General features: G+C 43.5%; 1 long non-coding RNA gene across 1 annotated transcript; it reads left to right on the top strand.

The window, feature by feature from the left end:
- Positions 1–9,372: 9,372 nt before the first annotated feature.
- LOC140614417 (uncharacterized) lies at positions 9,373–14,738 on the top strand. Its single transcript, XR_012015280.1, has 3 exons — positions 9,373–11,412; positions 11,564–11,707; positions 14,038–14,738. It is a non-coding gene; the product is annotated as an uncharacterized lncRNA (long non-coding RNA).
- Positions 14,739–16,080: the final 1,342 nt, after the last annotated feature.

The raw sequence follows: 16,080 nt of genomic DNA, 5'->3' as shown, positions 1-16,080 counted from the left end.
TCTGCTAGAGCTGCGCTTTCCTTACAGGCCCTTGACACTCACAGAGTTCTCACTTGGGAATTCCTCCGGAGGTCAGGGTCGTGTGGCCACCTAGGATGTCACTGGGGCACACCCTGAATGGAGCTTCCTTCGCCCAGGAAGTAGTCCAACCTGTGGGACGCTCAGCAGCAGGATTTTGTGACTTTTCTACTTGCTTTCACTCCCTTCTCGAATGAGTCTGGGGCAGCACCCTAATCTCGAGGTGCTCTGTGTTCTGGAGAGTCAAGGGTGCTGTCCTGTTACTCGAGGATTTGGAAACTGTTGAAAGCCTGGAAGGTCTGGGCTTTAAATGTTTAAAGTCTACTGTATTGACACCACCGAGAGGTCCAAAACTGTCAAACAGATTTAAATGTCGAGCGATTTGTTTTGAGTTCTCTCGATCTGTCAGGACAACACTGGGCCTCCTTGAAATGGCTTTGAGGCGGCACTGGCCCAGCCACCAGCTCGTCATTCTTGCTGTTGGTCCCAACCATCCCCAGAAGGGGCCTTGGCCCCAGCAGCACTTGGGGCGGGTGGTAAATCTGGAAGCTTCCTTAGCCTGTGGCGGCGTGAGGCCACACTGGGCCACAGCTCTCCCTTTCCAAAGTCCCCAGGACTTGGACAGTAGGTTCTCCCAAAGGTCTGGCGTGCTCTCAACCCCAGAAGAATGAAATCCAGATGTGTGCTGGGCCTGACCTGGACCTGGGGCTTGGGAATTCTCCTTGTCCCCAGCACTACTGCCATGCTCCTCAAAGTCACCGGCACCTGCCCGGGAGGCCTGTCACCCTCAGGTGCTCTGTCTTAACCCCACCTGCCCCCCGTCACGGGTCCCAGGCAACCAAGGGCAGGTCCTGCCCTGTGTGCCTTCTGAGGAACCTGACCCCCCTCATTTCAACCCTTTTTTGTTGTTGTTGTAAGGACTTTTTCTTTGTTCATCCAATTTTTTTTTTCTTTTGCCAATTAGATGTTGGGAACTAGAACGAAACACGGCCTGCTCTTGAATTTACCATTTTAGAAAAAAAAAAAAAATAGCAGCAGGTAAGAACACAGATTAAATCTGTTCCCACTACTGATCTGATAAAGGTCTTTCAGAAACGATTTCCTGAAGCCAGAGTGATCAGTCGCTCTCTCCCTAACTGGGTTTCAATAACGACAAAGCATAGACTTTCTTTTTCGACAGAAAACCAACCAGGAGCTTTATTCACGGTGGTTGGAAGCCCCTGGCTTGTTATGTTAGCTCTAACGGTCCCACTGGCCTCTTGGCGGAGCTGGGGGTGTGGAATCCCTGACCTCGGAGCCTGCGAGAGCTCGGCGGCCGGCTTCGGCCCGGCTTCGGCTCAGCTTCAGGTGGGCCTGCGTGATTCCACCTGCCGGGCACAGTCTCGCTGGAGGGAGCTTGTAGCCCACGCAGACACTTCCTGGGCCTCGGCCGTGTTGGGTCTCCTTGGACCTAAAAAAGCAGCCATGGAAGGAAACATCTCCATAGGAGGGTCCCGCCTCTGTGTGACTCCTCAGGCCCAAGTTGATTAAGTCCGTTTTGGCCCTAGATACACAGTTCTGGGGAGGGAGTTAGGTCCTGAATCCTGCCCCCCCCAAATTGCAACTGAAATGCAGTTGCCTGGACAAGGAGAGCTACAACCAAGATTGCCCATGCAGACAACATAGGGTCACAGGCCAACATCGAGTTTGTCATAGACTTCGACACCAGCAGCTATAGTGGCTCTGGAGGTCTAGAAATAAGCGAGCATTGGGCAGAAGTACATCCTTGAAATTTGGGGCAATGACGTGCCAGGGAGCCAAAAATTTATAGCCAAGCAGCTCTCCAAAGCCCACTTAGAATGGCCCACAGTCCATTAGTCTGGAAGGAATTACAAGCCTCTTGCCTGAAGTCCTATAGTGAGAAAGTTAAGCAGAAAACCTAGACGCCACCCCCCTCCTTCCTCCGTCCCTCCCTCCCTCACCCCCTCCTCCCCGAAGCCCCAGGATCTAGGGTGACTTTCCGTTCAGGATGAAAGAGGAGCTGGAGGCCTGCGGCAGAGGCTGAGCAAAAGAAGCCACAGTAATTGGCATCTAACAAACTAACAGTCAAAAAATCTGGGCCCTGAATGGGGTCTCAGGAAGAGAGCACCTTAGTGTATGTTCCCCCGGGGCCCCCTTTTTGTCGCAAGGCAACCAGTTCCCGGTTGTGAACTTAGGGGGGCGGCCCTAAAGAGCACTAGAAGTAGTGACATCTGGGGTGGGGGGAGGCTAAGGAACCGGGGCCTTTTGCATGGTAAAGACAGGTACCCCCCAGGGAGACCAGTATCACCGATGCTGGTAGGAAACAAACCACATAGGAAGAGATTAGAACCTCCTATCATGTTTTTTAAGACCTGTGTTGAAAATGTCCTTAAATTCACAGATATCCAAGCTCCACATTAGAAATGACCATAAAGCTCCCCTCAGGAGTGTCTGTGGTGGTTGAGATCAAGGGCTCTGGGGCCGGACCCCCCGATTCATCTCTCAAACCCTTCAACCCTTTGCGGTCCCTTCCTTCTCCGTGACTCAGTTTCCACCCTAGTGAGACGGACACCCTAACAGGAATACTCACCTCACGGGGTCAGGGAGTGGTTCCCAGGCCTTGCTGAGGTTGGGAATTATCCGACAGATTTTTTAAAAAGTGCTGATGCTCGGTCCCTACCCCCCGGGACCTTCTGATCCGGTTGCCGTGGAGGCAACTCTTGGGGGAATCTGCGCAAGGTGCTTGGAGCAGGGCCTGGCGCGCGGCCCGCACTGGGCACCTGTTACCTGCCACGGCTCTTCTCCCGGCCTTTTGCGGACTCCCGCACGTGCCCTTTGGCTGCCAGCTCGGGGTTTCGGTGACACTTCCCTTTGCAAGGAGCCAGGTGTGCACCCTGTCGATCTGTGTTACCTGCGGTTCTCTTCCCTGTTGAGTCGGGAAGCCTCCTCTCCCCCCGCTGTGCCTTCCCCTCGGCCCCTGCTCCTTTCTGCACGTGCAGTGAACGTCCCCAAAACAGAATCAGGTACTTTTTTGACTCACCTCGAAAACTTGTCTTTCATTTTCCAGCACGACAGGACCGCAGATCATCATCCCCACGTCAGGTCAGCCCGAAGGTGACAGTTTGGACGTGTCTGGGCTTAAGTATTATTTGAATGTTCCCGCCTCTAATTTGGGCCTGAGAGTATTTGCAGGCCCAAGAATGGATGCCTTAATCATCACTTAAGAAATGTGCCTTTAGACAACGTGTTCCTAATACGTGTATGTTTATCAAGAGAATCTTTCCAGATCGTTTTTTGTCACAGGCTTATTTTAGATGCTGACGTTAGTGTGAACTGAGCTCTAGAAACTGTAGTGAGGCTCCCACTATGTGCCAGGCACTGCGCTAGGCTCGCAGGGACTGGATGCAGGGTCTCAGGCTCACAGTGTAATGACTAATGCAGGCATCTAGGACCCCGAATACAGCCCGGGCCGTTAGTTCCCACCTCCCACAAGTCTCCCAAGCTCTCTAACTGCATCACAAAGTAATTGAGAATAGCATTAAATGAAAACGACGCTCCTTTTGAATATAGTAATACGACTACCCTGCTCATTACTCAAACCATTTTGCCCTTAAGAAGTAATCTGGATATTGAAAAAAAATACGTGTGATTACGTTAATGACAGCATTTTTTTGTAATGAACAGTCTTTGTTTCAGTCGTTAGAAAATGACTAAGTAACGTATAATGGAGTGTTATGTATTTAAAAAGCATTTTTTCAAAACTGATTTGATTACACGGGTAAGTAATTTTAGTGGTAGGATTATAGGAGGCTCTTTAAATTTTCTGGGTTTTAAAATCTAATTGTTTTCGTAAACATTTGTTACTTTTGATTTAAATTACTTCCTTTATTTTTCCTTTATTTCTTTCCTTTGAGTCACTTACGTTGCTCCTTAGACCATCTGCCCCTGTAAGTGACTGAGTTTACTCAATCCAGAATATTAACGCGTCCTCTAAAACGTGCACTTTAACTATCACTGTTAGTTGAAAATTCTATAAAATACCTTGCCACGTTGGTAAAATAAGTATGTTGCTTTGGGGAAGAATCGGAAAAGGATTTTGATAAATAAAACTCCTCTCAGTATCATCTTGGGGTCACCATTCTCTAAAACCCTACCTCGTTTCTGGGATGCCATCACTCTCAATTTACGTCCTATTTATAGCACAGTTTTCCATTTAAATTTTTTTTAATATTTTTTTTTAATTTATTCATGGGAGACACAGAGAGAGAGATGGATTAATCTATTTGTTTAATAGGTAGGTATCTCCTCACCCTCCTGCCCTCCAAAAGACACCCTGGTTCATCAAAACTGGTGAATCTATACTTTTATTGAAAAAGACGACTAAGTATATCTTAGGCCATATATACTTGTGGGAAATCTGCTGGCAGGGCAACTGCATTAACGGGGGAGATGAGGACAAGTCGCTGCTCTCCAGGGAGGTGGCATTGGAGCAGACCTGAAAGGAGGGAAGGAGGCCTAGCGTTCCTCACCTGGGCCGCACACCTTTTGCAGACTCATCCTTTGGGCTCCATGAAATGCCCCCCGCCCCCAGAAACATTCTTTTCTTCCCTCCTGATGCCACGAAGCAAGCACTCTTTGTTTCTCGCTCTATCTTTGCAGGGCTGATTGCTTTTACCTCCGTCTTCATCCCTATTTTATCCTCCCTGACGGGGCAGGTGGATCATCTTTCATGCATCGGAATCTCCCCGGAGAAGATTCACAAATCCTCTCCTCCTCTCTTACCAGGAGGGGAGGAACAAGTTTTAGTCCCCTCCGGCCGGCCCCCGGTGCACCGTACCAAGTTCTGCAAGGAACAAGCCCTGGGTGAACGTGGGTTTGCTTGGATTTTAATTAAATCGTTCTCCTCGCTGCAGTTGACGACGCGGCTCTGGAACATTCTATTGGATGCTGCTTTTTCAGGCCCTGAAAACAACCCAACCCCTGAGAATCTAGAAAGATAGAGAGGATCTCAGTGCTTTCGATTTTTTGAGACCCAGTCTGGTGACAAGAAGGGGTTCTTTCCAATCCCACAGCCCACTCTGACCCTCTCACCGTGCCACCCAGTAGAGGAATTTAGAGTGTGTTTAATGAAACTTCCTTCCTTCTTGAGTAAAAGCTGTGATTACCAAACTCAGTATCTGGGGAGAGGAGGATGTAGGAAGGGGTATTGTGGGATGTGTGCTATACCTTAGGGACAGATCCTTGCGAGGAGTCTGTCTGTGGTGAGAGAACCAACCTTTAGGGTATTTTTACCTCCTTTCAAAGATTTCTAAGTCTGAGACTGAGAGTCTGTGGCCTTGCATGCAAATATCTTTCCCTCTCATCTGCTGAACTGTTTTTATTTATATATTCCTTTTCCCAGGCACCTCCAGCCTGTGTTAATTAGCATCAACAGCGGAGCAGAGGAGGCACACAAGCCACTTATTTGTGAACAAATTATAAGAATTGCAGCAGAAATTGATTTGTACAGAAGATACGCCTACAGTCTGAGTGCGTGTTAATATATTTATCTTGTTTCAATTAGTTGGTTTCTTTTTCTTCCTTCCCGTCCCCTTCATATTATTTCACAAGGCTCTGAGCTCTGATCATAATTTTCATCTCCTCAGCTCCCAGCAGAACCCTCCTAAGAAAAGGTATATTGGACGATTATTTCATCTCATGGGACTTGAAAGGGTCTGGGAAACCCGACTCCATCCCCCTACAAACAATTTTCCCACCTGTTCACTGCTCATTAACAGCCCGTGAATAAGAGATAAAAATTTTCCATTTTACAGTTAATGAGATCTCAATGCTTTAGGAGACTTCTTGGGAAAATGACTTCAATTTTTTCTTCTGTCTCTCTCTCCATCCTTCTCTCCCACCCTGTCTTCACCTATTTTTTTCCCCCTGTTCTCTCTTCTGTAAGAATTTAAAGAATGCTAATCTGGGCGGTGCACTGTGGTAGAGACTGAGGATGATACATTTAATCTGAATCAGTCTTTGTGCTCCGAGAACACAAAGAAGTGTTGGAAAGACGGATGTCAACAAATAGCCACAATTCAAACTGATCATTTAAATCCCAGAAGACTACGCAAACTGCAATGGAAAAGATAGAGAACCATCCCTGATCCCTAAGGAGCAATGGGGAAGAAAGAGCCAGAAGATGATGGGTCTACGGAACACAGATCGTCCCAACTTTACAGTTTTCCCATGTCATGCAACTTTCTTTTTTTATTTTATTTTATTTTTTATTTATGATAGTCACACAGAGAGAGAGAGAGAGGCAGAGACACAGGCAGAGGGAGAAGCAGGCTCCATGCACCGGGAGCCCGACGTGGGATTCGATCCCGGGTCTCCAGGATCGCGCCCTGGGCCAAAGGCAGGCGCTAAACCACTGAGCCACCAGGGATCCCCCATGCAACTTTCTAAAAGCTTTATCACACTCATATAATGAAGAAAAAATATATATATATAAAGAAAATACTATTTGCCTTCCAGAGTTACACAATATCCAGTCCTTCAGTGTGTTAAGTCAAAGATGTGATCATCGCCTGAGTTTTTTGGTGCCCCCAGATCTGTTAATCCTGTTTCTTTAACCTGAGTTGATCGATGTGTCAGCAGAATGTGGGCATCTTTTTAAGTTAATCTGACTTGCCAATATCAAGTGCATCCCCACCGTGTACCTGGATAAATGGTTACAATATTTTGAGACAGACATAAAAAAAAGATATTAAAATGCTTACTCATTACATTAAAAAAAAAAAAAAACCTCCAAAGGACAGGACTTATTTACTAATCTTATTTCAAGCATGACTATTTAGGGGTGAGTGAGTACACTAGGTCACTACCATGTTTTGACCTCAATTTAATCATTATACCCACATTTTAATTTTTCCTCCAGCCTTGTTATTCATGGAAAATGGACTGATCCTAATTTGATATTACTTTTCTTCTCTGGCTGACCCTGTGGGTGGAGGTTCCCCATGATTGTGAGATGAAAAAAACTCTGGGAGGCTGCTGCTTCACCTTATTAATTTCCAAATTGCAAACCACTTGTCGTCCCATAATTGCAAAACCCTTGAACAAACTAATCGATTCTCTTGTATTCTGAGAGTTTCGAAAGATGGCAAATTAACGAATCACTAGAGTCTAACACTTTCAGCTGAAGAACAAATATTTATCGAAGGATTGCTCTGGGCTACGTGCGTGCTTACAGAGTTGCACGCCTCTCTCCTGCCCTGGTGGAGGTCATGGTTCAGGTGAGGAAAAAGGTACTGGAGCTTAACATATAGGACCTAGAAGCATGTAGGGGATGGGGTGATCGGTGGGGTCCAGCACTAAATCTAGCTTCAGGTGGTGTGGGAAGCTCTCCTGGAGGGGGTGCCAACCAGGTAAGCCATAATATCTGGGGAAGGATGAGGGAAGGGCATCCCAGGAGGAAGAGGCCACTGTAACTAAACACAGAGGAAGTGAGTATGAGACATTCATGTCATTATTGTCTAAAATACAAGGTAAATGGGAAAGCTGGAGAGGCTGGAATGGGATCACAGAGACCTCATGGGTCTCAGTAAAGACTTTGTGCTTTCAGAGGCCAGATGGAATATTCTGGTTGCCACTGTCAAGAGTATCTGTGAAGGCCAAAGTAGAAACAGGAAAACCAGTTCTTGGTTATGAGACATCACTGTCAGGATTAAGATCCCGAGTAGTCTGGGCCAGGATGGATGAAACGTGCAAAAAAACAATCTTACTGGGGACAAAGTGGGAGAAAGTGGGAAGGACCATTTGACACTGTGAAGGGAAGAGGGCGAGGAGGAGAGGGTCCGAAGGGCTCAGGCTCCAGCAGAGTTCCAGGAGACTTTCAGCCAGGCCACCAGAGACTCCAAGCCCAAGCGGCCTGTTAAAGAAGCCATGCATTTTGCTATTTGGTGTCTGCATTTTGCATGGGAGGGTAAGGGGTAGTGAGGGAGAGATGGGCTTCATTTTACTATTTGGTGGGGGTGGGGTTGAGCGTGGGGAGCCTGGTCAGAAGGTAGCAGGAGGGCCACCTTCTGGTAGGTAGAGTGATGGGCCCTTGTTCTGGGACTGGGCTGGAGAAGGGCTGCCACAAGGCCCGCTGGGAAGGAGAAATGGGCAAGATCACTGCGCTTTTCAGAAACGTCAAGGCGTCAACCCAGCCAGGTGAGTACAGAGAGGCCATCCCCACCTTCAGGGTGGTCTTAAAGCTGGGACGGTCCACACACAGAGTCCATGGAGCTGGTGAAGAAGCACACAGCCCAGGAGCTCAGAGACTGCCACATGTCAGAAAATGCTGCCTACTCCCCCAGCCCATGGCCAGTCAAGTGTCCTGGAAAGGGTTCCTGGTCCATCCCATGGAGCACTGCAATTGCCCTGGGAGGTGTGGCTCTCTCTGTTGTCATTGCTTCCAGGAATGAATTGCCCAGGTAGCTGCCACTGCCTCCACACTGTGGGCCCTACCCTAGGCTCCGTAACTCCCCGAGGCTCCCTGTCCACTGCCTTCACATACCTAGCCCTCACCTCTGCATCAGGGCAGCAAGGTTTGGGGTTTGTGTGCCCAGTGAGCAGGAGGGATTGAGGTCCCATAAGAGGAAAGTGAGGCAGAGCCAGGACCTCTTGTCCAGCCTGGAGACAGAGTGGTCCCCCATTCCTCCAGACCCAATTCCCATTCCCACCTCCCTAGGCTGGTCTCAGTAAGACAACCGTACAGTGTAGCAATCCCACTTCTGGGTATTTATCTGAGGCAAATGAAAAGATATCTGCATCCTCATGTTCACTGAAGCATTTTTACAATGACTAAGACATTAGACATTAGACATCTAGACAACCTAGATGTTCAGAGATGGATGAATGGATAAAGAGAGAGAGGAGGATAGAATAGAATATTATTCAAGCATAAGACAGAATGAAGTCCTGCCATTTGTGACCATACAGATCATAGATGGGCCTATGGACCTCGAGGGCATTATGCCAGGTGAAATAAGTCAAACAGAGAGGGAAAAATACCATATGACCTCACTTATATATGGACTCTAAAACCAAAACAAAACAGAACTCATAGATACAGAGAACAGATTGGTAGTTGGATGGGCAAAATGAGTGAAGGTGGCCGAAAGATATAAACTTCCAGCCATAGAATAAATAAATCTTGGGGATACGATGTACAACACAGTGACTATAGTTAATATAGTTGAGAGTGGATCTTGAAGGTTCTTATAACAAGAAAAAAGATAATTCCGTGTGGTGATGGATGATAACTACACTTGCAATGATTATTCTACATTGCATGAAAAGATTGAATTGTTGTGTTGTGCATCTAAAATCAATGTAATGTTACATGTCAATTAAATCTCAATTAAAAGGACTCGTTGATAAAAACGAATGCAAATTAAAAGACTTTTATTTTCCCAGGGCTTTAGAGTGTTAAAAAAAAAAAAAAAAAACTAAGCTAAAAAGGAGGAATAGCTCATGGAAAACATAGCCTTGGCATGAATGCAGTGGTGGAACGAGGAGGGAAGTAACAAGCTTTGTCAGTTGATGTTGCTTCCTACACAGTTGGAGATCTGGGAGGTGCATATTCATGGCTGCTACAGGGATGGGAAGGAATATATAAAGTATAGCAGTCTGGCAAAGTGTGATTTGTGATTGATTGAATATGGAAACCAAAGAGAAAGAGGAAGGACACAGGGTGACTGTGGTTTCTGTGCCACCTGGTACAAAGTAATAATTGATGGAGAAAGAATGGAGGATTTAATAGGAATGGGAGTAAACTCCTTTTTTAAAAATCAGATTGAATATTAAATGTTTTTGGAATATCTACGTGGATAGGGTCAGCTCACAACTAAGAAAACATATCTGAAGACACATGGGTCTCAATGGGCCTTATGCTCATCCTCATCCACAGCTAGATATAGATATATATCCATAAAGATGAAGCTATTTGCTTGTCAGAGCATCAGATTTAAGAAGCATTCGGTCTGAAGTTATTTATAAGATGCAACTTTATAAAATTAACTATATTAAAGTAATTCTGTTCAACAAAGGTTAACATTAGGAAACTGAATAGGCAAGCCAACTAAAGTCAAATACACAGATTTTTTTTTTTAAATCTTGAAATTAATAAGAAAAAGACCGATTAAGCAAGGGACTTAGATGGGTACTTCATAAAAAAGGCTATTCGGTGCAAAGATAAAAATAAAATGAGACACTACTACCAATCTTCCCTATTTACTGAAATGAAAAAGTCTGACCATATCAGGTTTTTAGTAAGGATGTGAAACACTCATATGTGGTTGGCTAGAGTGCAAATTGGTCCAACCACTTCCTGAGAAGTTTCGTGAAGTTGAAGCCCCGTATAACCTATGGCCCACCAAATCTACCCTTGGGCTTACATCTAACAGAAATGCCTGGAAATGCACCAGAAGATCTGCTCGACAACGTTTGTGGAAGCCTTGGAAACGGAAACAGTGGCCGACCAGAAATGACCCGAATATCTATCCGTGATCGATTGCACGAACAAATGGTGACATAATCATAAAATGGGAAATCACATTGATCAGTGAAGATACACAAGTCATAGCCACAGGCAGCAGCACAGACAAAACTTGCGGAATGTTGACGGAATGAACCAAACATAAAACGTGCTATGACCCCACTGATATGAAAATAAAACGCCAGGATTCCTGGGTGGCTCAGCAATTGAGCATCTGCCTTGGGCCTGGGGTGTGATCCTGGGGTCCCGGGATCAAGTCCCGCATCGGGCTCCCTGCCTGGAGCCTGCTTCTCCCTCTGCCGGTGTCTCTGCTTCTCTCTCGCTCTGTCATGAATAAATAAATAAAATCTTAAAAAAATGAAAATAAAAAATAAATAAATAAAAATAAAATGCCAGTAACACTATCGTATTTAGAGATGTGTACCTGAAGTTAAGATGTAAGGAAAAGCAAGGATGTGGATTGTAATTGAGAAGGGGCAACTGGAGCTTTCGTAGGCATGTTGACAATGTTTTATTTCTTGATGTGAGTGATGGTTACATGAGTGTTCATGTTATTAAAATACGTATTATATATTTTATATTAATATAAATATATTATATATTTATATTTATGTATATTAAAATTAGTGTTTTGGATAGCCATACCTCATTATATTGTGTTTCAGATACTCTCCTTTTTCTTTTTTACAGATTGAAAGTTTCTGACTACCCCACGTGGAGAAGATCGATCAATGCCATTTTCCCAAAAGCATGTGCTCACTTTGTATCTTTATGTCACCTTTATAATATTTCAAAAATTTTCACTATTGCTGTAGGTGTTACAGTGATCTATGGTCAGTGATTATGACTCCATTGAAAGCTAGATGATGGTTAGCATTTTTTTGTGATAAAGTATTTTTTAAATTAAGGCATATAAATTGCTTTTTTAGACATAATGCTTTTGCATGCTTCATGACCTATATTATAGTGTAAGCCTAAATTCATTTGACTCACTTCATTGTGATATTTGCTTGATTTCAGTGTTCGGAATCAAACTGCAATGTCTCCAAGGTATACCTATACCTTTTCTGTTTACTTGCTGTATTTTACAATAAAGAGATAAAAACCGAGAAGCAAAAAGGGACAAAAGCAATACCTTCTTTTCCTGAAAAGAAAACATACGAGGTAAGTTGAGAAGAAAATATGAACGTCTTTTAACAGATGATAGGAAACTAGGAGCTGATTTTTACAGTAACAATTTTAAATACACGGGCTTTGGGGATTTGTTTTGAAAAAAATAATTTCCTCTATTCACAGAATTTTTTCTTTTACCAAAAAGTTTCAATAAGTTGGAAAAATGGGCGTAGAAAGAAATATGTTACTTCCGATTATTAATTAAAATTTATAAATAAACAAGTAGAGGAAAGCATGTTCTTCTTCAGTTTGACTACTTCTCAGGTACCTAATTGATATCACGAGGGAGACAGCAGAAAGAAAACTTAGGAGGATATGTAGAAAAATACAAACCACAGTAGCAAACCACTTGTCAAGCCTCTTCATATCCATGAAAAGTGAAGCCTCAAAATGAGTCAGTGCTTCCTATGATTCAGAACATGAACCCATGCTATTTATGAAATGTGATGTGGTGATTAATTGAATTCCTCAAATGCAGAGATATGTATCTTATTTGGCTTTTAAAAATATCAAATTCGTTTTGGGGGCCATGCTTATAAAATAATTAGTCATTCACAATCCTAAATCTATGGCCATGTTTATCACCAGACAATTGTTTGGCAAGATTATATTCTCAATTAAAGGGAATGCCCAAAATTGCTCAAGCTCACATTTTCTTGATATATTAGTTCTTGGTTGGAATTCTGAGGTAGTTTTTAGGTAGTTTCTTATCATCTTGCCTTTTTTGTTTTTTAGTTTTTCCTTTTTATAGCGAAGTGCAGAAGATGTGGCCAGTGTGCACTTCCAGCAGATGTCAGTGTTGGTGCTGGATATAATCTAGAAAGTCCTCCAAACCGGGGGCCTCACCTTGAGGATGAGCAGGGTTCTGTGCAGATCCTCAATTCTTGTGCAGTGTGGGAAGGTAGTCAGAGAATCCTGTTCTTTTGTAGGATGTTTTCTTCAGAAATATATTGCTGTGAGTTAGGAAATAGATACGGCTTCAACATTTTCTTCCATCTCTTTTAGATTTAGCTTGTTCTAGTTGCACATAAATTGTATGAATTTATTCTTCCTCTTGCTCCAAAAAGTATATTCACTATCTATTTCTCTGTCTGAATTTCTTCCCAGAATGATGATTTTTTTTTTTTTTTGGCTTCAAGAATTTCAATGTGTTTGTCTCAGAAAAATATATTTAGCACCCACCAGGTACCAACAGAATAGAATATTCTAGCTGCCTTAAAGGAAGGAAGCCTTGTCATTACAGCAGTAAGTTCTATCACAAGATATAAACAAATTACCAAGAAAGCACAGGAGACAGGGTAACAAATACTGTCTAGGAGGGAGAGGTAGGCTTCATTGGGGAAGGCATGTGGAGCCTTGAAGGATGAATACGAGCTTCCCAGGGAAGGGTTTTCAGAGAAGAAATGACATGCAAAAATCTAACGAATGTTGGTCATGCATATAAATGACTTTAGATCATAGTCCTTGATTCTTTGGAGAGTACTTGAAGTATATTCAAGTAGTTAAGAATAATTTGGGAGTAAGGGCGTCTGGGTGGCTCAGTTGGTGAAGCATCTAACTTTTTTTTTTTTTTAATTTTTATTTATTTATGATAGCCACACAGAGAGAGAAAGAGAGAGAGGGAGAGACACAGGCAGAGGGAGAGGCAGACTCCATGCACCGGGAGCCCGATGTGGGATTCGATCCCGGGCCTCCAGGATCGCACCCTGGGCCAAAGGCGGCGCCTAAACCGCTGCGCCACCCAGGGATCCCAAGCATCCAACTCTTGATTTCAGCTCAGGTCATGCATGACTCAGGTTTGTGAGATGGAGCCCCTGTGGCAGGCTCTGCTCTGCTCCAGCCTGTTTAGGATTTTCTCTCTCTGCCCCTTTCCCCCTCTGAAAAGAGAAGAATAGTTTGGGATCAAGATCAATGGCCATTTAAAAAGTGGTTAAGGACACAGAGTTTAGAGTCTACACAGATTCAAATTCTTGCTTTCCAATGATTAGGTTATGATACAGGAAAAAATTCAATATTCTTTTGCACCAGTTTCTTCATCTGAAAAGGAGATAAAGATGATATCAGGACTTTCTAGAATTGTTAAGAAGACTAAGTGAAATAAATATAAAGTACTTAGTGTCGTATGTGCCGCATAGGAAGTATTCAAAATGTTAGCTATTATTGGGAGTTATTTTATCTCATTAATGATGAAGAAACGTACAAGAAAGGTGACACTGAGCAGAGGTACTTAGATTATAGTTGGCAAAATAAGTGAACCTTTTTTTTTTAACAAATAGTTCACCAATGTTTCATATTTATGCAGAATTTGCTCTATCTTTTAGGGAAGAAAACATGTCAAAACAGGCATTTTAAGCAGTCATCTGTTCTACATGTCTTGCTTTGTGGTGTTGGATCACATTCACATGCTATCAGCGAAGGGCCAACTCAGATTCGGAAACATACCGAGAAAAAGGCAGGAGACAGGCTGAAAGAACAGAATGTGAGAAATTTCCTCCATGTAACAACAGTGCTCAAGCACTTTCAGGAGAAAATCAGGGTTATTGAGGACTTTGTCAACACGAGCCTGGAAGCCAACATTGAAAGTCTGATCGCCCAGCAGTCTGCTTTCCCTCCTGTCCTGTGAAGAAGAGTGACTCCTTTCATAAGTCATAATTGGGAATGGAATGCATTGGTTGAAGGAGAGAATGGGAATCATATCCTCAGCTCCCTGGTTTATTGACTAGAACTCCAAATCTGTGAGGAAGGTGAATGGGGGGGGGGGTATTAAATTTGGGTTGACCGTGTGGTCCATGTTCATATTTACTTTATGCAAGTGATCAGATTCAGAAAGTGAAATTAAATAAAAGAGGGGGAAACAAGACTTAAAGAAGAAAATCAAGGGGAGCCTGGGTGGCTCAGTCAGTTAAGTGTCTGCCTTTTGGCTCAGGTCATCATCCCAGGGTCCTGAGATCAAGCCCTGCATTGGGCTTCCTGCTCAGTGGGGTGTGGGGGAGGTCTGGTTCTCCCTCTGCCCCTCTCCCTGCTCATGCTCTCTCTCTCTCTCTCTCTCTCTCTCTCTCTCCTCTCTCTCAAATAAATAAATAAAATCTTTTTTTAAAAAGAAGAAGATCTAGTTCTCCAACCATCAGAGTGAACAAAATTCCAGTGACTGAGCAGATATATCTTACACTGACTTTCCAGGCAACCAAAGTGAAAAAGTGGAATGAGTTGAATAACTCACCTGAAAAGAGAAACATATATGGGCAACCTGATTCTAAAGTTTTATGGAGAAACAGACATCCCAGAATAGCCTACACAATATCAAAGGAGAAGAACAAAGTTGGAGCGATAATGGTACCCAACTTCAGGACTTACTGTAAAGCTACAGTAACCAAGACAGTGTGGTATTGGCAAAAGAGTAAACAAATAGATCAATGGAAGAGAATAGAGAGCCCAGAAACAGGCTCACATGAACGTAGTCAAGTGGTCTTTGGTAATACAATGGAGCAAAGATAGTCTTGCCAACAAGGTGGTGTTGGAACAACTGGACATCTACATGGAAAAAAAAAAAAAAGGAATCTAGACACAGAACTTAGACCCTTCACAAAAATTAACTAAACATGAATCATAAAGATAAATAGACCACACAAAACAGTAACAATTTTAAATTGTTGAGATAATGTAGGAGAAAATTTAAATTGTTGAGATAATGTAGGAGAAAACCTAGATGACTTTCGGTATGGTAATGACTTTTTAGATGCAACACCAGAGATATGATTCATGAAAGAAATCATTGAGAAGCTGGACTTCACTAAAATTAAAAGCTTCTGCTCATTTAGGGATGCCTGGGTGCACCGTCGGTTGAGTATCTGACTTTTGGTTTCAGCTCAGGTGTGAGCTCAGGGTCCTGAGATGGAGCCCCACGTCAGGCTCTGCACTCAGCACAGAGTCTGCCTAAGACTCTCTCTCTCCCTCCATCTCCCCTTTGCCTCTCTCTCTAAAATAAATAAGTAAATCTTAAAAAACACCCTAAAAAACAAAACCTCTGCTCAGTAAAACAGAATGCCAAAGAGAGGGAAGACAAGCCACAGACTGGGACAAAATATTTGCAAAAGACACATTTGATAAAGGTCTGTGAACCAAAATATATAAGAACTCAAGAGAAGCCAATCTGAAAAGGCTACATACTGTATGATTCCCATACATGACATTATGAAAAGGCAAAAGTATGAAGACAGTGAGAAGTTCAGTGGTTGCCAAGGGTGAGCTGTGGGGGAAAGATGAATAAGCAGAGCACAGGGGATGTTTCTAGAACAGTGAAAATACTCTGTAAAACATTTTAATGATAGATACGTGACCCTATACAACTGTCCAAACCCAAAGAA

The sequence above is a fragment of the Canis lupus genome, chromosome 22 (assembly GCF_048164855.1).
Source record: "Canis lupus baileyi chromosome 22, mCanLup2.hap1, whole genome shotgun sequence".
Taxonomy (NCBI): Eukaryota; Metazoa; Chordata; class Mammalia; order Carnivora; family Canidae; genus Canis; species Canis lupus.
Note: the sequence above shows the minus strand (reverse complement) of the source record. Positions and strands in the feature narration are given on the sequence as shown.